Source organism: Bombus fervidus, chromosome 11 (assembly GCF_041682495.2).
Source record: "Bombus fervidus isolate BK054 chromosome 11, iyBomFerv1, whole genome shotgun sequence".
In the NCBI taxonomy this organism is placed as follows: domain Eukaryota; kingdom Metazoa; phylum Arthropoda; class Insecta; order Hymenoptera; family Apidae; genus Bombus; species Bombus fervidus.
Window position 1 is genome coordinate 9915155 of NC_091527.1, and position 23415 is coordinate 9938569.

At 41.3% G+C, this 23415-nt stretch overlaps 1 protein-coding gene across 3 annotated transcripts in view; it reads left to right on the plus strand.

Moving 5' to 3' along the window:
- Positions 1 to 10042: 10042 nt before the first annotated feature.
- The window catches only part of LOC139992028 (uncharacterized), a 513816-nt gene continuing 500443 nt past the window's right edge, over positions 10043 to 23415 (plus strand). For all 3 annotated transcript variants that reach the window (XM_072012473.1, XM_074111956.1, XM_074111957.1), the window contains exons 1-2: positions 10043 to 10061; positions 20134 to 20188. The gene's annotated coding sequence lies outside the window, so the exon portion shown is untranslated. The remainder of the gene's footprint in view (positions 10062 to 20133; positions 20189 to 23415) is intronic.

Below are 23415 nucleotides of genomic sequence, written 5' to 3' on the forward strand. Positions count from 1 at the left end.
AATTGATTTTCAAATTTCCCGTTACGTTACATTCTTCTGCGTGTTATATTTCGATGAGAATGTTAACAAGATACATTACGTATCACCAAACCTATCAAACATCGCCATACCTGACAAATCAAATTTAAATCGATTTTAAATCTTCTAAATGTAAATCCGAATTTATTTCTAGCAAAAATTTGACAACACGTTAAAAAAGAGGAAAACAGCAATGCATCGATGAATAGGGAAATTGTATTAGCGATAAACGAACTTCTCTTCGTCGACTAAAACATTAACTGCGGAAAGGTTTCTCGCAAGACGAAACCGAACGATACGAAGAAACACTCGCAGATTTCAAACTCGATGCGAAGAGGAAAAATACTCGATCGCCGTCCAGATGCAGAGACGAGAAAGAGAGGCAGGAGAGGAAGCAAGGAGGGATGAAAACCGATTGGATGTAGCGGTCGGGCGGAAACGGCAAGGTATATTGGCACAATCAGTCGGTGACACGTTGCTACTTGTCGAACTGATTGTAACTTAAGAGCGAATGTAGTGTGCGCGTTACACGCGGCAACGTGCACGTGTACGTCCGTAATAAGTTGAATTCCATGGATCCATCGCGTCGTGGCCAGCTGCAACAACGTGGTTAAAAATGGTGGACGCGGCCAGGCACGATTCGGGTTACGTTTCCATGGTTTTGCAGCTCTCCACCGAGCGAAGCTGGGATTACGGAAGGATCGCGGGAATCTCTCGATTCGAGAGTAATTCTATTAAGATTAAGAGAACATCGGTGAATAATCTTATCCGTGTGGCGCCTCGAGATCCCCAGCTCGATGGTAATAACTCGCCGAGACAGAGATTCGTTGCGATATCGTTGGAAACGAACGTTATTCCGCAACGTCAAAGACGTTTCAGGATTACGGACGTTGGATTTTCCGCTCGCATCGTAGAGACATCCGACGCGCTGTTTTTCATTCGTAAGGAATCGGAGGTGCAATGGCGATTTCGCTTTGAGATAGAATTTCTTGGCTATCAGGGCTTTGAATCTTTTTGAATAGTTAGCGCCGTTTATATCCTACAATCTTTCAGTAATCCATTCCTAATCTTAGATCTTTAAATAATTGCTTCATATAAAGAAAAAGTATTTAATAATATGAGTGATAAACGTATAAGTATCTATTGTAGTATCGGCAAGTACTAATTAATGATGGTGATTTATTTACGAATGAATGGATTGTACAGATGTTGATTAAACAGAAAAACGATGGTTGTTTAACATGAACTAATCGCAATAACGTATTATACTTTAGACAACTCAATAATTAATTTGCAACTCTTGCAACAACGGATCCAACGCTCTCTCTCTCTCTCTCTCACGCGGACCACACTATCTCGACAACGCAACTCGCACTCTCTGACTTCTCTACTGACACTCACCGTGAATTTGTCTTTCTGCCTTAGCATCCCTTTTGTCCCCTTGTCTTAGGCCCACCAGGCACGTGTTACGCAACCGCTCGTAGCCAGGCTCACGTAGGCCTTTTCTACGAAACTCTTCAACCGAAGGACCCACGACACATTGATGGGCCTGTCGGCACCTCAGCTCGCGACAATGTTTATGGTTTACCCGATATCTTTTAGGCCCTTTGTCCACGATACTACACTATGTGTCTCAGGTGTCGTGTATCGTCATTATACTACCACTTTACTTCCACGACAATTTGGTTTAGAATTAAGTCGATCAACTTCTATTTCGTCTCTTTAAGAATCGCTTGCACCTACCGTTTCGTCCTTCTGAATAGCGTAAGCTAGAATTGAGAATTAGAAAAGATTCGTGTGTTGACTAAGTAAACCGATCTCTTTGTTAACCTGTTCGATATCTTATAGTCTAGCGACAGATTAAACGTCGAATAATGTTTTAAACAATTTGGAAATATACTAGCAAATGGAAACGCTTTGCAAAGCGATGAAAAGTAAGATTGAGAGAAATTTCCATTTATTTTTTGTTACACCGATCCATATTTTAATAACACGAAACCATTTGCGAAAAATAATTGAAAAGCTAAATTGCTCGACGGCTTTGAAAGTGTATTTTTTTAAAGCTACTTTCAAAATCACTAGTACCTGTGTAGTGCCCCTATGATTTCATATACAATTTTTGTATATATGCTTTGCACAGTAGCACAGTAACAACTCACGCTGTTGTTTTTCATTATGAAAATTTACGCTGTCATCGACGACGTACGTATTAATAAAATTCTAACAATTTTTAAGTCAAACAGTCAAACGGCACTCGAAATAATCTGCGAGTGATATATAAAGTACACGTTATAGATTAATATATGGTTATAATAATTTTTAATTTTCAATATTCGGTAGGAATAAATCTACACATCGACTTATAAACTTTTAAGTGCTGTTTAAAGTATTAAAAAGATGGATAAATGATAGAGACGATAAGCGAGGTCGCGTTGCTGATCGCCGATATAACAGAAAAGGAAAGACGAGTATATTTTCCACAGCGTAAAGATAAATTCACGTGTGCAGGTAAATCAATTTCCTGTCGCGGCAAGACCTACCAAAGCAAGGACAAGTTGTTACGTTTTTTTTAGATCGCCTCTTTTCAAACCAATTTCCTTCCGTCGATGAGAAACTTTGCGGTTATATTGCACGACGCATCTTTTCGTGGCATGATGGAAAATCTTGACAACGTATTACGAAAATTAAAAGGGAACGCAATTTCGTTTCGATTAATTTCTATCGGATCGTTTAATTTCCATCATTCGTCGACGTCTAAAATTGTTAACAAAATTTTAAACAGTTTACATGGAGCGACGTCTGATCATAAACAGCCCCGTTCTACTTTGTCTGCTCATAAGTAGATGCAGCCTATACGCGTAACAGTCCTACGCGGTTGATCAGAAACATCTCGTTCTACTTGTTTAGTCGAGATTCTAGCATTGTCCAGGATTTAATCTTAATTTGTTTTTCTTATCTGAACAAACAGAAACGTATTAATGATTAACAATTTGTTTCATCCTCTTGTAAGTATACGTTGGGTATTAGTCCTGCCATTTATTAGGATAAACATATTTCTCAAATGATATATTTACGCGATACGTTTATAGGTATCGTACTGATGAAAAGTTTGGGATCGCTATGTGTTTCATAGAACCGAAGAATTTAAAGGAAAACTCAATTTTGTATTCTTCCACTTTAAAGAAGTTCTTGGTAAAAGAATGTCATCAAAGTAAAACATATCCTTTTTTATTTATAAGTTCCGAGTCGTATCAACATCAAAGGTTATTAGCGACTGTTGGCTGAATTAAATAAACATTATAAGTAAGGGTTTGCGACCAATCGAACTAGAAGGGATGATTCGGTGGGGTCTTTGTAAATTGTCGAGAACTCCAATAATCTTGCAGAAAGTTACCAACGTGTTCTGCTACGATGTCGATGTTGCTGCTTGGGTCAGGTCGTTCCTGATCTTTAATCAAAGATATTGTTATTGACATTTCTAGCCTTCGTTCCAAACATACAAATAACAAAGTTAGCAGCTGATTCAATATAGGTACACTGGAAAAATTAAACTCAAATTTTCGATCAGCAGTACGTATAATATATCGATTATTAGAAACAGTCGTTCAAGTTCTAAATCTATACGATCATTTTTATTAATTTTACACATCTCCTATCCGCAACTCGTTTCAATTTTATTCGTTTACTAAAAATTCATCGTAAAAGAACATTCGAGCATATACATAATACTTCTTATTCCTTGCTCTTACGTTATCTCACGAATCACGGTCACAAGCAACGCCACGTTTCTAAGCCGTGGCTGTAAAAATTTCGATCTCGGCGTGCACACACGAAAGAATTGCCGGCACGTCGACGCGGGGGGATAAAAAGAGGACGCTGGCGCGATATGTAAAAGCGATGCTCGAGTAGTTAGAGGAGCGTCGAATTGAAGCGGGGCGAAAGAGCCAGGGGCGACTGGTGGAGCTTGAGTAAAGGTAACAGGTGCTATCTATAACGGCTGTAACGGCCGCGCGTAAGCCGAGGCGAAGCTGTTTCCGGGAAGTTGCGGCCTCGGTTCCATCTCGTTCCGCTCTATAGGAATACGTGCATTACGCTCTCACCACCTCGACCCACGTCGTCTTCTGTTTTTACCACCGACTAATCGTCCCGACTATTTGCACTCGGATGCACTTTCAGCCGGCGAGTACCTTAAGAAGGGAATACGCGTTTCTTTTCCTTGGTATTTTTTTTTTTTTATTTCTGTTTACCTTCAGCAAGTTATTTTTTCTCTATTTGATCGTTCACCTGTAAAAAATTTGATGGAACGACCCCGTGTAAATTTCAGGTTTTAATTTGTATTTATTTCGCGAAATTTTAGAGACACCAGAGACATTATTATAATTAAACTGCGAATTGTTACGTATATGCGGACAATTCGAAGGTGCCAAAGTGTAGCCAAAAGTACGCGTGTAATACGAAAGAAAAGAAGATATAAAACATCGAAAGCAGAATATTTGTTGTAATATTTAATAAACGAAATAAATATTTTCATTTCATTCTTTATGTTCGTAAAAATGTGAAATTTCAGAAAAATTCGCGGTCCAATTATAATAATACAAAAGCTCTCGCACCAAGACCAACCTTATCCGACCAGCACCAAGAGTCGGATATCGGAATAACAGACGACGGAAGAACGAGAGACGAAGAATCGCGGAATCGATGCACGAGAGACGGTGTTTTCTGTTATCGAAACAGCTAGGAGGTGACGTATTGGAAATTCTATTTTCCGCGGCAGTGAGTCTTACGACGGGTATTTCTACTTTTCGGGCGCGTATTGTTCGCGTGAATGTGTATCGCGGAAGGACCGCGAAAACGGAAACGGGCCACGTTTACCTCGTAAGCCCCCGACTCAATATTCCGCGGCGTTGCACCTTCCCTTCGACTCGCTTTCGTGTAAACCCTTGCCCGATCCCGAATATATATAAGGAATTTTATTGAAACGCATTGCGCCTCGCGTCTCATCTGCGACAATCGTGCTATCCCTCCACCCTCATCCTCCCTCACCCTGGCGCAACCTCTTTTGTATTTTCATGCTGATACGTCCGTTTCGCCGCGTGTTCTTTCCGCTTTCTGTTCGCGAAATCCTCCTTTCATTTCGGTTAACGCTTTATTGACGAGCTTTTAACGCGAACGACGGTTTTGTTGGAATTTTTTAATTAATCAAGATATTGATACGAAAATAGGAGGATGCATTAAAAAGGATTTGAACGTATTTATTTTATATTATTTAAATTACAATTTAGTTGGAACATATAGTATTTTTTATGTAGATATCGTGATGTATGTGTTTCTGATATTCGGTGGTATTGCACTCTTAACAATTATAATACGCTTAAATTTTTACTAAGTTTCTTTTAGTAATTTTCTCGTTACTTTTGATTATACGTACGTTACAGAGCTTCGAGTATCGTTGTAAACTATTATTCGCTGATTTATGTCATTGGTTTTGCGAAAAGCGTGGAGCATCGATCGATAAAACACAGTGAAAGGTTAATCTTTTGTCTTTGTACAAAAATGTGACAGTCACGTATTTACCATATCGGCAGTCAACGTCGCGACACAATTTCACGAGGAATTATCATGTGTCAGGATACTAGTGGCTATTAAGAAAGGAAGAAAAGGCAGAAATAACGTATAGTAAATTAATATTCGTCGACAATGCTCGTGTTACTTTCGGAACGAGCGTTCGTTTTGCGTTTAATGTTATTCCGTTGATTTTAAGTCCCGGGGCTCAGCGTCATAATTAAAATCTGCTTTGTTTCGCTGCACGCGTCAGCAGCACCGGGTATTAAATTTTCTATCGAAAATAAAGTGTCACGAAGTGGGGGAGAGGGAGGAGGAAAAATGAAAAAAAAAGGGGAAAAAAGGAATGGAACGGCGCGTGTCAGAGATCGTTCGATATTCTCGCATGAAAACGCGTGTCGTATAAATTTTAACGCAGCTCGTCGATTCGTGAAAAAAAGCTACGCTGCGATATACACCGCACTTTAAATTTACATCGGCCCTTTATCCTGGCCGAACGAATTATTGATACCTGTCTTGAACACTCCGAATTGGATTTTATATCAAATTCGACGAGACGTCGATGAAAAGTTCCTTTCACGTATTTGCATGTTTCGGGGAACATGTTTCATAGGAACTTATGCATAGAAAAAATAACTAAAATGGCTTTGTTAATAGTAAGATTTGGACCCTGGTGATATACAAATTTTAGCGGTAAAGAATACGGAAGTAAATAAGAATATAACGATATCAAGAAAACGAAGAACGTAACAACAAGAGAAAGTGCAAATGATTTCTTGCATTATACGGAATGTCCTTATAATTATCGTACAGCCAATAAAATTCTTAATTCTATGTGAAAAAGTAAATCGAAAATATAGAATAAAATATTTGATACGACGCATCGTTGTCGACAAATCGAATTTGTATTCGTTGAGAAAGAAACATTTTCATAAATATATTTATTTCAGAAAAATTTTCGCAAAAATAATTCTCTCGTCGCAAGTCTAACGACAAACGTTCCTCTAGCTATTCATCGAATCTCGCCAACGCTCTACACGTTACTCGCTGCGTTCTTCTCGGCGACGAGCGCCAGCTAAATATTGTTAATAACAAACGATAACCTCGCCAAAGAAACGTCATGTTAGGCGGAGTAAACAATAATTTATCCACGGTGGGCTGGTCGCGGCGACGAAAGTCCGCAAAAAGAATAAACGGAAGGGCAAAGGAGGGCCAAGAAATGGCTGGATAAATTGATAGCACGGGGACGAAGAAGCAACGAAGACGGTTTCCATTTGAAACGGCGAGGTGTGACGAGGATGGTCGGGATAGGAAGGTGGCCAGGGGCGAGATGGAGGAAAAGGACAGGCTTTTCGCGTACTGCACGGGTCGCTTTTGGCCGTCGTCCAATTTCGGCGTCGTTTTGACGTCGAGAGAAAAGGAAGCGCGAGATAGAGGAGAGGATAGGGTGAAAAAGGAGAAAATTCAGCGCGCGTTCACACCTGGGGTATACACACGGTACAGCGTTGCGCACATAAAGAGGGAGGGGTAGCAACGGAAGGGGAAAGGGGGCTACGAAAAAGAGTTACGTCGGCTAAGTAAAGCGAGGCCAGGCTTTGAAGGGAGCGCGTCCTTCTGAAGGGGGCGTATTTCTTCGTTAAAATTAACGGTACCACTTTGAAGAGTCGGTCGCGTGGAGGGTCTCTCGTCAGAAGTGGATAAACATTCAACGTTATAATTCACGGAGAAAGCACTGATTCACCGTAAATGCGCTAAATAACCCTTGTCGCCTGAAACCAACGTCGCTCGAGGATTGTTTCTGTCGTTATGGGACGTGGTGTTAACGATGGCAGTTGTGTGCTACGTTCCGCTCGTGCTTCTTCCGCCGATATCGTGCGGTATCATCGACAGCCGTGCGCTTTCGTGGCTTTCCCATTTTGTCTGAAATGGTGTTGCTGAAAATTATCTGTTTAGATAGGATAGATTAATGCGTGAGCTGTGTTTCAGTTGTAATTTAATCGACAATATCGAATGTATCTTGTGTTGATGGCGAATTCTGATTAAAACGAGTCCACGCAAGATGCAAATCGAGCTACCTTTCGGATATTAATCGATAGATGCAGCGCTTTACGTTGTAAGTACCCGGTCAATAGTACACGATATAATAACACATTCGGGTATTTTTTATTCTCTTGGTTACTTGCGTACAATGACTCACAAATTATTCGTACTGTTAAGATGTGTTAAGGTAGGGAATTTGTGGGTTGCTCGTTGTGAAGACTGATTTCACTTCATTGGAAGCCAGCTACTCGGAACTGCTACGCTCGCAAATTCCTTGCCTGAGCTCTAGGAAGATGTTACCCTCCATTTATCACGCAGCGGCTTTTGTTACGTACGCCGCTATACGATAATAATTAGCGTTCGACGTGGTCGGTATTCCGGACCTTAATCAACCAGTGTGGTTTATCCTCGAAACTCATCCGATTTTCCTATCGGCATAACGATACGTTGCGAATTTCGAACTTTGAACGATTGATATTTTTTACGGTACAAACTTCAAAATTCGTATCGACGACGACGTACGTTGCAAGGACTAAACTTGTATTTATAAAAAGATTGGAATCGCTCAAAGCTGGCAATTGAACAACGCTGGTACGAATACTTTTGTGATTCACTGTACACATCCATCTTGGTGGACTCTCGATCGTTGACCGTCTGTTTCGAAGGTACATAAATAACGTTGCATCCAGAGGGACGTTTAACAAGCACAGGACACGAAGTCATATTATACCAGCATGGAAACGTCGCGTCTGTCGGTACACAAGACCTGGTCGTTTCCTGGTCCAGGGCTCGATACTTGAAGCGTGTTTATGCGAGTCGCCGCACGCTCGGCCGAGCGTTCGGCTGTCTGGCCGGCTACGTGCTCGCCTCCTGCCGAACGAATTGCAAACTCGCGGACTCCTCGTCGGAATTGCAAATGCCACACGCCGGGGGTATATTTTAAAACGAGTGCTTCCCGATAATAGCCTCGGCCCCGGAATTTCATCGGCACGGATCTTCGCGCGGATATCGTCTCGTCGCGCGAACGCCGTCCACGTTCTCGAATAGGAGGGGGTTGATAGGAGGAGGGTAGAGAGGACAGTGGCGAAAACTGAAAAAGCTTGTTTTCCGATTTTACGCCCGCCTTGTTTCATACGGTAAACACGAACAACGTTTGCGACGCGACGCTTCGCTATGCGCTCTACTGCACCCTGATTCTATTATCTTGCCGCAGAGTATCGGAGGAAGCTTTTCATTCCGAATCGTTCGTTCTGTTGCGTCTTTCAGGTATAGGTTTATCGATAGACTTACGTATATGACAAACTTATTAGGTACAGCTAGTTGCTGTTCGAGTGTAACATCAAATGAGAAGCGTTTCGTAAATTTTGTGCAAAGTTTAAGATTGAATTTTAAGGTGTTGAAGCTTAGGTAACTCAAATAATCCTATTATCCTTGTAATTAGAACCACATAACCTTTGCTATGTAATTGGATTATCCTCTATCACCGGTACGTATTAGGAGCAAGCTCGCAATGAAATTTCGTAAGACGAGACCCAAGTACGACATTCTGGTTGGATAAAAAAAACGAGGAAAAAAATCGTCGTGACAACGATGCCGTAAAACGGTCGTACGGTGGCTTGGGCCAATTTCTATACTGGCCAGAGTTTCTATAGGAACGAAGCGGAAGATGGAGAAACGGTCGCCTATTATTCACGAAGCGACGTCCCAACGTTCAGCGTAATTGTGCATATTTTTGTCGCATCTGTGCTGTCGCTCAGCCGAATGGCCGATGTCCAATTGTCTCCTTACGGAGCGCCTAAGAGCCAATTTTGGCTCTTGGTTAAAGCCGTCGAATTTGGCCGTTGCTCGAATTCCGTCGCGGTCGGCATACAGCCGCGATTTTGCGACACGAGTACACGTGTACGAGCTGTGACGAATTCGTCGTGAGCTTTTGTCTAACCAGAATCACGTTCGAGTCTCCTTCTGGTGGCAAATCGACCATGAATTCAATCCGTTCCAATTTTGAGACGCATTTGCGAACAAGGATGGAGACTAAGCGATCGTTCGTTAGTCTGATTGCTGCTTCTTCGAAGCTTAATCTGTCGTGGGGACGCGTGTCGTCAGGCTGCGTATTTTTATGGGATTATGGGAAATGTGAACATGCAAAAACTCACGGAACGCGGTTAACATACAAAAATGTATGAAATATTCCCAATAGGATTTGATATAAGAATTTGGAAAAATTACATAATGTGAAAAAGTTGTGAATTGGAAATACGTGTTTGAAAAGTGTATCGATTTCAGCCTATGCTTTTCTTTTACATTCTATTTTTTTTCTCAAACATCCTACGTTTTCTCAAACGACGACTTATCCGAAAATTAGAAGCGAAGCATTCGCGAAAAGATAATTTGTATCTCAATCTACGTTCTCACGTACTTCGTTAAAATGATCCAGAGACGAGGTAAACCAATCCACTGGTGAAGCGAATAAATCCTTTAAACGCGTGGTTCCCATTGTCCTGCCGAATATCCATCTGGACAGATGTCTCACTGTATCGCTTTATCAAGTTCGATACATATTCGTATCTTCGTTATCGACTGCCACATGTATTCTTCTTTAACGCGTGACGAATTTCCTCCGAGTTTTTCGCGCTATCGTCCTATCGAAAGCGGCATGTATCACAGGCGAGCTTGAAAGATTTATCGCGTTTCCAAAGATGTAACGTCGTCGCTGTTCCGAAAAGGTTGACAGAGGGAAGATGGAGAAAATAACAGTATTCTCTGTACTCTTTCGTGCAGTATCGATTCCAGATGTTGATAAGAGATCAGGTGAGCCGCGGTTATTTCGTTTGGTGGTCGGGCGCGTAAATCGCGCACGTGCGTGTCGCTCGAGCGTGCACAGCCTTAGTACGCGCACGCATGAACGCGCTACGCCTGGAAATGGAGTGGAGCGAGAATGAATGCGGCAATTAGGGATTCGAAGGAATTACGTTGCGGGGAATTGTAATCGCTGTCGATGCACAGGAGAAGTGCAGTGGTGTGCGTCTGCGAAATTACACTCGCGCAGCCAGCATCCATACGAATACGATTATAGGTGCGCATCATGTTCTTGCTGCTGACGCGATCGACGACTCCTTGCAAGATAATTTCGAGGATGTTAATAGTGATAGATGGTTGCAATCGTAGGTTTCTAATTTGTCATAGTCGTAGATTTTGACCTCGAAATTAGCGGATGCGAGATTAATCGTTAACTCGGTGTTACACCTTGGTATAAAATTGAATAGAATTTTTGCGAAGCTAATATCTTCCGATTGTTTCAAGTTAACGATCGTCGTTATAATATATTCTGTTTAAAACGAAATTGGAAACTTCCTTCAGTATATCGTAGCCTTAATTTTCTAATTTAAAGTAAAAATATAAAATATTCGTAAAATCTGATTTCTTAAATTCTCACGTAAAATAAAATTCCGGAGACTTTAAGTAGAATAATCTTAAACATTTGTGTTGTAATGTATAGTCGAATTTAGAAAATGTATCGAACTACAAATAAAAAATGGAATGTTATCTGACACAAGGGTTGTTCGTATTCAACGATATCTGAACGTATGAGGAAATCGCGAGTCGCTGGATAGCTAAACTGTGTGTTTGCCCCTTCATTACCTCCGAGTATATACTAACCGATTTTAATTACAGCCTCCTTCGTGTAACTATATCTCTTCTTGCTTGTTATTTACTCGTAAGCTTGCCTACGCCATCCAACTTTCTTGCTGACGGTTTAAATGGGAGTCGCAGCCAGGACGTGATTTTCCTAATCTTTCCGGCTCTTTGGGTTTTGCGTCTTTCGCAAGAAGTTTTACGGCTTTAAGTATATTTAGATGTAGTCTCCTTTAACGTTTTATAAATGTCGCGCATTATGCTACTTTTAACTAGACTTAAATATCGTCCATCTATTTTTACTTTCTACGTTATATTTTTATATTTCGTTGTCTTTCTTCTAATTTTTTGATAAACTTTCAAAGGATACACGTTTATATATCGGTTTGTTTCTATTTATGTCCATAGAATAGACAAAGTTTGACAAGGAAAGAAAATAGAACGCTGTAAACTGGTGTGTGTTGAGAATTACGTCACATTTATTTTTGATCACTCTATTCGTCAAAATTAACCTGCAACTGTGAAGGAAGAACACGCAAGTCCGAATTAACATCTCACATTTCTGACAAGTCTTCTACAACTTACGTCCCATTAAATTATCTCAAATTCCTATCTCATTTTTCGAAACTCATGTATAACTGCCTATAAAAAGCATTGACATATCATTGTATTTATTATAGTATTTCTATGTTAATTGATTAGAATTTCAAACTACGAAAACTAAACGTATAGAACTTGATGAAAAAGCGTCTCATTAGAAAATAAGGATGAGTGCCAATACTTTTTATAGACATTGTAGATCTCATGCTTTTGAAACCTAACTAATTTTACCACCGAGTATCCGTATCTTCTCTACGCAATACAAAAATGATTCTCGTTCAGGGGCGGTTTTACCTTGACCCTAATGACACTGTAAGTCTTCTGCCTATGGGGGTTCCAAAAGTGTTTGATTAATAAACGATTATCAGAATTACAGAAAATACGTTTATTAATATGCAAAGACTGGGATAAAACTTTCGGTTTCATTAATTGGAAGCAGCACGTATAATCGATCGCTCGATGGGTCTATTCTGCAGCGTTCTGAAGGAGCCTGCGTTTTCCGGAATGCGTGGAAAACAACGAATACCTCCAACGAGACTCGCTTATCGCGTGTATTTTAATTACTACGCACGAAGTCAATATTCACCTTCTAAGCGAATATCATATTCCGACAGATGTGCCAAAGAACCTGCAGACGTAAATATTACTTTCATCTTGGTTCGACAAACATCGATTTAACTTGACCGAAATTTTTTCAAATTTGGCTTAGTTCAGGAGCTCCAAAATGATTATTATCTTGAAGCTCGCAGAGTTAAATCCGCCACTGTCCTTATCGCAAAGTATTTCCTTCCGCATCAAGTCTCGTGCCAACATCGATACCATCAAACTTTCGCGAAATCTATTTTTCCGTGGCACGCCGTGCGAGATATTAAGCTATCTGCCATTATCAGTCAATTACATCGCGCGTTACCTTCGCGATATCTCCGTCACGATCGACCTCTCTCGACGTTCCCTTCTCTTCTAATTCGAAGCCGCGTGCTCGATCCCTCGACTTGGTCGCCGCTTTTTGCACTGCTAACAAGCGATTCGCGGATTAAGCCGGATTCTCGGAGGCGTGCGATACCATCGTCGAGTTGCCGCTCGTTTCGCCTTTCGACCGAAAGTGAACGTGAAAGAGAAAGAGAAAGAAGGAGAGAGAGAGAGAGAGAGAGAAAGAGAGAAAGAGAGGGAGAGAGTAAAGGTTAAGGGTTGATAGCATCTTCGGAATTCCGCCCCTCGTCGATATTTCTCATGGACGCGCCTATTACCGGCTGCCTCTCTCCTCTTTTGCACCGACTCGCGCTCCTCTTTATCTTCACCCCCTTTCCACCCTCGTATTTCCGTTATCTAATGTTTATGGACGAGACGATCCGCTATATAGCGGCCGATCGCTCCTTAAACGCGGCCAGAAGCGAATTTATTCAACGCCCTTCTCGATCGCCGTCCTCGTCGAAAGACAAGATCGTGGCAAGTTCGGAGGTTTCTCTGACGCTTTTAAACGCCGATGAAGATGCAAAGGGGAACTCGTTTCGTATTCCCGGTACTGAAAATTCTTCCACCATGCTCGAAATGATTGGAGTGTCGTCTACGAGTACGTTTTCCTCGGGGGAGGATGATGGAATTTTAAGAGGTTCGCGTGATGCGATTAAATCGTCTTTACGTCGGGTTAGAATCGGTTTGGGCTAGACTGGACTTGTTCGACAGGTACCGTTAAAGTGTTCGAGCTGTGTTTGAGGAAGGGCGAGCTCGGTGAAGCGTGACACGAGGGTTGGAATGTCTGAAACAGAGGGTAGTTCGTCTTGCTGTGCGCTGGATCTTGGCGCTGTCATTCGATAGAAACTACGAATAACGTGTCCGCTTTGCTTGAAGCAAGATTTTCATTTAGCAAGATCTCTAATTATATGACAAATATTACGGATACGAATAATTTATCGTTTTTAGACACTGTTTCGATGGTTTCTTATCAATATTATGCAAGTTAGTACATTTACAATAAACAATGTTCACTCTCCATGGTCGATACACGAACATGTTTAAGCCGAGGATGTGACGAAAATTCGATACGATAGCAAAGGAAGCAAAACGCTATAAATAAACCTAGTTTTCAGATCCTAGTATTTCATCGTTCGAACTACGTCAAATATCCACACGACGATTTTCACCTTAATCACTCTGATCCCATATCTGTGAAATTATACCATAGAAAAAAGAGCTGCGAATCTCCAAGTTTATAACCTGCGCGCAAAACACACTTAAGCCGAGGTATAACGAAAACTCGATACAGTAGCGAACGAGGTGAAACGCCGTAAATCATCGACGATCACGATGGCATTCTGGCATCGAGTCGACCAATGGGAATCGACGTTTCGAACGGACACGCGGCCATTCCCGCGTCCTCGCCGCCGATCGTGAAATATCGTCGGACGTTAAGCGGTTCGCGTGTAATTTACTCGAGCCGGCCTCGAATTAGAATTCCTACCTAGGGCCGAGCAACCTCGTATCTAAATGGTAATGGGTCCGCGTCACGCTAAAGAAGCGAGGGTGAAACGTTTGCTAACGGATAGTGAATCAGGTGGCGAGCGTCTAATGGCCTCTTCCAAGAGACATTGCCGAGTATCGAATACTCCTTGCTGCATTGCCGATGCATCTGCGAATGCTGGTTTATGCTTCTGTCAATTATCTCTGGTAATGAAAACATGCGAAAATGAAAGCCATCGTGCTTTTGCCTTGTTCGCTCGGCTAGGTATTTGCCATTTGTTGCGCGATGGAAATGCTTTTCAAATTGACAGACGATCGTTCGCACATATGATATATGTATATGTAAAATATATATTGTGTGTTAAAAGTTAGAAATCGTTCCACTGGAACGCGATTAGAAGGGTAATGATTTGACCGCAGCTGTTTATCTAATTGTCCGCTGTTTGATAAATTGTCTATGGAACATTGAACCGTGTAAAATTGAACAGAATGTATATAATGAAATCTGCGAAGTGAAGTGCTCGTTATAACGCGATATATTAAAACAAAGGAGGTCCATTTGAATTATACAGAAGTTAAACTGTTGCTCCACCGATTTGGTTTTTCAGATGTTGAACGTCAGTTATATACGCGAGTTAAGAACTTTTTAGGAAGAGAGTTGATCGGTTTGACATTCTAAGTGGCTCATTTATTGAACTTCTTTTTGGTATTAATTTAATCGTAAGTCTCGAACGATACGACTCGTCCGTGCAATCCTTACGAAAGTACAGAAGCTTTCACTAATTGGTTATTAAAATTGAAATTATCTTCTCAGTTGGTAATTTCTTTCAGAGAAATATAATAGAAAATGCAAAATTTCAGGAACCAAAGAGATACGTTCACATCGTGTTACGAAACTCTCAAACTTCTTTTCGTATCCGGCGTTCTAATGGTCGCGTTCGTTAACGTAACGTCTGAGAATTGCCAACGTAGAACGACTGAAAACGCAGGCTGTCCCGAAAGCTAATATTATTAGTGGCACAATAGAGTCTCGATTATCCGACTCGGTTGGAGCCACTGCACAAGGAATGCCGTGGAATAAAGTTTACCCTTTGACGTACTCCCATCATGCGAACGTCGGCTGAATAGGGAGTTACCAAAGCATATGCGTTATGAACTTTATGCACCGTGCCGCGATATTGCCTTCTCGCGGGACGATCGTTTGCTGCTTTTCAGCAACGAACAGGACAGTCTCGTTTAATAACGATAAAATTGAGAAAATTTAGTAATAGAAAATTATAAGTTTTTAACGTTTCATTTTGTCCGGGATAAATCGGCCATTTAAACTTTTTATATGAATGCGTTTGGAAAAAAATTCGATTGATCTCGGAAATTGAAAGTCCAGCCATTAATTTGTTATTCATTGAAATTCTTAATATTTTACGCGCGTTGCTTATAGATGGATTATTGTCGCGTTTGTTTATTTGCCAAAGCGTTCATTTCTATCGCTATTGATTCACTTCGAGTGAATTACAAGTATATCGTAATACTCGATTGAAATTTCAATCAAGTGTGCTAAAACGTTGTGAAATCGTTTAAAATCTCATACATACAAATAACTTATAAATATCTGTTGCACCAATGTAACATGCGTCAATAATTTATAATTTGTCTCGTTGCTCGTATCTCCGACCTCAAAATAGCAAACTACAACGTACATATATGTTTCGCAATTTTCCATAATAACTGAAGTGCTTGGGCGTTAAAGAGTTACGCTTTGCCATTAATTTCTACGAAGCAAAAAAGAACAATACCGACCGAAGCTAAAGAAAAACACTGGAATCGACCGCGTCTTCCGCTCTTTCTTCCCTTGTTCTTTCCGCGAGTACGTAAACCGAGGAAACGCACAATGGCGCAATCAAAGAATAGATTGGTGCTCGCGATAAAACGACACGCTCTCTCTATCCACGAGCGTAAAACCTGGAGTGCCAGATGTACAGTGTACAGTCGTGAAACATTTGTTCCGACTAGACCGGCAACGTTTCGAACACAACGTATTTTCCTCGGCATTTGCCGATATAACTCAAGGAAATCTGGCACGGACGTGCGACGAATATATCCCCCTATGTAGACGTGAAAATCAGTATATTATACAGGTTCCTGTGTCCCCTTTTCTCTCCTGTTATTCCGTCGATTTCGTTCACGATTCAGTGACGAAAAGGTACCGTTGCAGCGTTACCTTGTATAGACAGGCGACTACGTTCTTTTCATCAGATTTGTGAAAGCAGGCAACCAAATTTTTCGAATGTAGCATTTTACATTTGGTTTCTTGGTCCAACGGTTTCACCTTGCGACACCGAAAGTTCGAAAGAGAGAGAAGCGAAACGTGGTAAAATATTTTCTTAGATAATGAGTTCCGCGTTTGAAAATATGAGAAAGTTCCGTATGGTTCTTTAAGTTTGTATGTTGAGAATGGTACGAAATTTTTTATACAATTCCTCATCACTTTCTGATTACAACGCTGTATCACGAATAGAAAAGGGTACCGGTTGACGATAAAATCGTACACATGATAATTAATTTATTACTACACTATATCGTAGATTCAAGTCCATCACAATGTTCCATCCATTGAATAACATTTTCGTACCTTCAACCGATTTAAATCAAGCCTACAAAACTGACATATATTGTACATATACTTGGTTCGCCTAAATTAAAAATTCTTCCCTCATTGGCTCTCTTATTCGATCTGCACGACTATCTTTTGCATTTCACGTAAATGTATGTACACGGTAGTCCCACGACAGGTAGGTTCGGCGTGTCAATAAATTGTTCATTCCGATCCACTTCTTCACGGACAGCCGTGTCCCGCCATGCGGAACCGTCCAGTTGTACAGTCAATTTAGAGTGGCCGTACCTCGTGCGGTAGATAGAGGCGACCTTTTTAACTGTGCTCCGTTACGCATAATTTACGTTCATTATCTTTAATGGGCGAGCTATTAAGAGGGGCGCGAGTAATAGTATGGCAATACCACTAATGCTTCCGCTCCTCTTACTTTATACCTTCTCCACCTTCACTCCCTTTCTCCCTTTTCTCTCTCTCTCTCTCTTTCTCTCTCTTTTTTATTCACGCACACATAGAACCTGGATATACACACCGATCTACTTTCTTTCTTTCTTCAGCTTTCGCAGCGTTCTTTCAGCCTGCTCGTTTCACCATTTTTCTGCCGGCACGGTTTAGAGGGCCGCGCGAAGCAAACGATGCCGGGGGAGCATTACTCTTCGCGTGGGAGAATGCAATAATCGGCGAACGATCGCTCTCGTCGAATAAAAGTATTTTTTACGCGGCGCAGAATCGCTCGAATGGGTAATTCGATAGCAATCGATGGACGGTCGTTTTTCTTGCCCTCCTGTCCTTCTTTTTCTTCTTTTTCGGTTTTTAGTTCGATTTGTCGTTCGCTCCTATCGATAACGAATGTGTTAACGACGATCCGTTTCGGGGGATGATTCCGCGAGACAGGTTTTCGCCTAACTGTTTAATCTTTGTCCTGTTTCCGCGTATCGTGAAAGATGGCTGCAGTTTTCGTGAAACATATTTCACAGGCTGGGCGATAGTAGATTTGTGTTGATTCGAAGCTTAGATAGAAGAGGATTGAGAATTTAAATAGACAATTTGATTGCACGACGAAAGAGAGGAAACAGAAGCCTGCGTATAGCGGCTGTAAAACATGTCTCCATATACTCTTCATTTTCTAACGAAACATCGTTTTTATCATGTTTTGTACTTCATTTTCATAGTATCAAAATTTTGTAGCCGTATGAAAGCGTTGTTAAATGATATGAAATTTGTTATACTTGAACCTAACCGATTAATATGCAAATGCTGTAATAATATACAATGGTATGCAAATATTTTTTGTAGCCATTGCATATCGAGTGTACTTAATTTAATCTGAGAATCGAGAACGCAATTTACCATTCGATAATACGTTTCAACGATAAGCAATTATTAATGGTAAAATTTCATTTTCTCCATATATGCATCTCCCATTTCACTCTAGCAACTTTGAAAGTCTTTTTGCTTTAGTTTGTCTTAAATTATGTACATATGTATTCTAGGAAAACATATCTTGCTTTTCATTAAAATAGGTTAATGTAATTCAAGTTGAGATCCAAGAACTCCACAGCCGGGAACCTTGACGAAGATAAATAGCACTTGAATGAGTCATAAGTTCTTATCCAGTTTACGAAGAAGCTCTATTTATTCTATAAAAACTCAGGCTTTAAATTTTAGCTTCCGACGGAAAATGTATAGTAGAGGCGACGCTATAAATCAATATCACCTACATACTACGCGAATAACGCTATTTTTAACCTTTCCACTGCGATCGAATCTGTCTCTTTCCTCAAACTAATACGATCTTTTCATTTCGAATTTTACTGAAATCAAATTTCTCCACTTTGTTCGTTTACGTTCGTGTTTTGGTAGAATACACGCGTTTTAGCAGATTTGCTGCTTTCTAATTTTCTCAATTCCATCGAATCTCTTATTTTCTCGACTCGGTACGTTTCTTTCAGAACAGTTCTTCGCGGAAACACGAATAAGTCAAAATATCCAAGACAAATCCTTCGCTTGTCGAAGTTGCTTTCATTGACCAATATTACAATGCACATTTTTAATAAATACATAATTACACACATAATTAATACATTTTTTCACAAATCCCGTATCTCTTGTCATCTTCTCTAGCATCATCAAACCCTTTATTCCTTCGATTCATTATCTTCGAGAACAAAGCTCGAGAAAAACAGGATGAGGATGGAAAAAGCAAAATCTCCGGGACAACAATTCCACCGATTGTTCTGGAGAATTGTCGTCGTCGCGTCGGTCAAACGATCAGCGAGATTTTTCGCGACTAGTTTCACCGTCGTGTTCCCTCTCTCTTTGGCAAAAGTGCGTCCGAACTTTTGCACGATGGCTCGCTGTTCGTTCAGCGGATTCGTGCGACCGTCTTCGCGACATTCTGGCACGAGTATCTCTGAATGTCTTTCGACCTGTCACTTAGCGTCCCAAAGAAATAACATTTCCTCCTCCAGCATCAGCGCGACATTGTCGTCGTTGTCGTCGTCGTCGGCGTCGTCGTCATGTTGCTCGTTGTCCGCCTCATTCTCGTTGGACACTCCAGTTTTCCTCTTTTCCTGCAGGACATCGCGGTGAGCGGATCCTTGCCCTTCCGTATTTTTGTTTCTCGCCAAGCATTCTTGTCCGACGAGGATCCACCCTTGCTAAGCGTCGCGTCACTGTCAGCTTGAATAATACATGTAAGCGACATAGAACGTTCAGCTTGACGTCCTGTACCACGTTGTTTGTCCTGTACGAAACTGCTCACGCGTCTGTATAGCTCGCTCATGAAACTATTTTTATCATGGAGATTGTTTTTACCGATTTTTTTTTTAGCAGCCACGAGCACGTAGTTTAATTATCAAATGCATGATTAATGTAAATCATTTCTAGACCTTCGCGTAACGAGCGTTACCATGTGAACGTAACATACACGTGAAAGTTTTCCATTCTGTCTGTGTATTTTTGAACCGTTCTACGTAATCTCGTAGGTGCATAACGAATTCCAAGATGTTTGTTAATTTAAACAAACTTAGTTTACAGTACGCGCGCACATTGTATATTTCTCTTCAGTGTAAAACCTTTTCACCGAGTACTCGTGTCGTGGCAGTGATCGAAGCCTAAAGCAACCCTGGCGCGGATTTCCTGTGTCGTCCCGGTAGTCAACAACTCGGTTAATGTTTCATCTCTCTGTAACCGTGTACCTCTGTGTGTTTCAGGGATTGCCTTCGACGTGAATTGGATGTACTGACGTCATCTGGAGTTCGCTACACGGTGAGTACACCTATGCAACGATGTGACCCGAACCCAGTCAACGATAATTCGTCCGGGAGTGTGCGAGGCGCTTTGAATTTTCGACCGAACCGAGCCGATTCGAGTGTTTACCTCGTTGCGCGCGCGTTTGCACGATTTCCAAAAGCGATTACAGGGCAAGCGTCGAATGATCTCTAGATTTTTAAGAAACGTTCATTAGCAAACGTTTTCCCTCCTTTTTACAAATTTTGAAAAATCAAGAATTACAAAATACGTTTAATCGGTTTGCATAGGAGAAGCTGGAACTCGACTCGGTCCACGATCAGACGTAAATTGGCGTGCAAGTTAAAACATTTCAACCTTTCGAACGATACAGTGTTACTACTCGGTGAATTTCGAAATTAGTTGTCGCTAACGAAGCTGGATGCAGAAAACAAAACGAAACTTCGGTAATGGCAAAGGTATTAACTTTACCTTCGTACAAAATTAATTCTCCTCCGATCGTGTCATTCGTCTCACTCGACTTTTCCACGAGACAACCACCATACGCAAATTCTACTTCAACCCGTTCTCCAAACCGAAAGCTCAAGATACACGAAAAAAAGCCCGCTCGAACGAAGAACATGCAGTGGCGGTAGGTAAAACACACCTTAACGCTGTTAGCCGAGCCATGAATAAATTTAGCGCAGCGACCGAGATTACGAGGCCGGTCAAGTAATAATGCGCGCGAGAAGAGGCGCGCCCTTAGCCCCGTAGACGTTATCGAGCAAAACCATCCCCTTTCGCCCTGAAACTAGTTTCGTACGCGCGTGTACAGTACTGTACAACCGTGCCGCGTTTCTATAACGCGTGTACACACGCACAACCGTGGTTTCACATACTCCACTCTCACGAAAGCTCGTAGAATCCACGCGAACGACAAATGGGAAGCGTAGAACACATACAGAGAGAGAGAGAGAAAGAGGGAAAGAGAGAGTGAGAGAGGGAGAGAGTGGTCCAGCGGGGGACGAACAGGGTTGGGAAGCGCTCGAAAACATTTACAGCGAATCGGATTAACGCGGGTATTTAATCCCGCCCGCGGCTTTCTCGTCGGCAAAATGAAAAGCGGGACGGCTAAAAAGGCGTATTAAAAAATAAGGCCGACGGAGGGTGAAAGGGGGGTGGCTCGCGGACGAGTAGAGGCGGTGAAACATGGCGGTGCTCGCGGACACTGTGAAAAGGGGCGGAATGGGCGAAGAAGCAAGATACAGGGAGCGCGCGGGCCTTCGATGAAATCTCATCTCTTTAATGGGAGAAACTTTTCCAACGAGCGAAGTCATCTCCCTCGAGCTTTCTCATCGAGTATCGGATTTCTGGCTGATCGCGCGCCGCCGCTGCCAACGACGCAGACACCCTTGAATCCGCCGCGTCGGGAGGGACGCTTCTCTTCTCTTCTTTCTTTCTTTCTTCCTTTCCCCGACGAACGAAAGTTAACGGTTGAAACGAAGAGCTGGTGAAAGGAGAGAGACACAGATGGGCCTGGTCCGTGTCCGTGTTTTTTAATCATCCTGAAAAGGAGCTCGAACGTGTCGCGTCTTACGTTTGAATCGGCCAGATGCTCGAATGGAAAGGGTGAGCGCGAACTTGTTCACGGTTATCTGTCGCAAGGGTGTCGCAGCTATTCGTTCAACGCTCTCGTGTCTTGGATGTTCTGCACGAGGAGTGTGTGCATGGTTTCTCTCGTTCTTTTGGGGTTGTAGGCGGATGATTTGCGACGATAGACATGGGAAAAGGGCAGTAGAGAGAGAGAGAGGAAGTTGTTGAAGAAGTTGGAAAATGACGTAGTGGAACTGTAATCCAGACGGAAGGCTCAGCGTTCTTCTTAAATTCGTCCTTTCTTTTGTCCGAGATTCATTGTAAATGAACGTTTTGTATCGAAATTTTCTATGACGTTTTTTAAATTTTTGTTTTCCTATGGAGATTTTTGTATCGCCTGCAATTTGTTCACCATCTTCGTTTGATTACAGAATTAATTCTTAAAAGTCGTAAATCTAATTGAAATGGTATTGTCGATGTTATTGATAATACCAATATGTGGCGATAATGTACGATGTGTGAGGATCTCGCTGTTAATTATCAAATAATAGAGAACAAATACGTGGATTTCCTTTTTGTTCTTGGCGATGTACAAATTTTTGAACTGTTTGAAATATCGGTACTAGAGAAAATCCAATTATTGAATAAAAGTTCCGACTGTTTGTATTGAAATTTACAAATATACAATCTGCAAGAAAGCAGCACCGAGGAAGTATAAGGAAACTCGTACAGTTTTCGACTATTCCGTGAAAATGATGTCTTCCTTTTTTCAAGATCAATACTAGGATCAGTTTCCGCGTCTTTTGAAACAGTTTATTCTGGTTTAAAAGCGAACGGCGAATAAACTTGAAAAAGAAAGGCTTCGGTGAAAAGTGGTACAAGAGCGATGGAACATTTTGAAACAGAAGACGTTGCGTTATGGCAATTTCTTTTCACGAGCAAATAGTAAATGCAGATTTCTGACGGTACACGCAACAGAAGGATTAAAAAATGTTGAACAGCGAAAACTTAATAAGCGATTAAAACTTTGTATCTTGTATGGAAATACGGGCATTTAAAGCATTGCTTTTAACGTAAAGAATTTAATTTCAAAAATATTTATACTTGGATTTTATTCTAAAATAAAACGCGCAATGATAGAAGGCACTGTAATTTTCTGATATGGCGGAAACAGAATGTAAAATTTTACTGGGAATTATTTTACGAACTCTTGAATATTCGTTTTAGTAATAATTTTAGACTTTTCGAAGAAACTTTTATGCATTTAACCCATTAAAGATCGAGAAGCGAATTAATACGTAGAAGGGACAGACGAGAAAAATGTTAAACGAATTCTTGGAACTGCCTTCGGTAACCACGGTGTTAAAAAACAGAATTGAAATCTCACTTATTAGCTTAATTACTTTCAACGCATGGTATATTTTTCTAAAAGATTAAATTGCAGCGAAGACTTCTATGAAAAATGTATTCGCGTTAATTATCGCGTGCACCATCTTGAATTTCTAAATCTCTATCATTTATCCCCTTTAAGAAACTCGCCGGAGAATTTCAAACGACGGAGACACAAAATGCTCGTAGTTAAATGCTTTCGAATTTATCGAGGTAATCGCGAAGCGACCTGAAATCTTCCGTTTGCATCTTTGCAGTTGGTTGCAGCACGTGAGCACGATAAC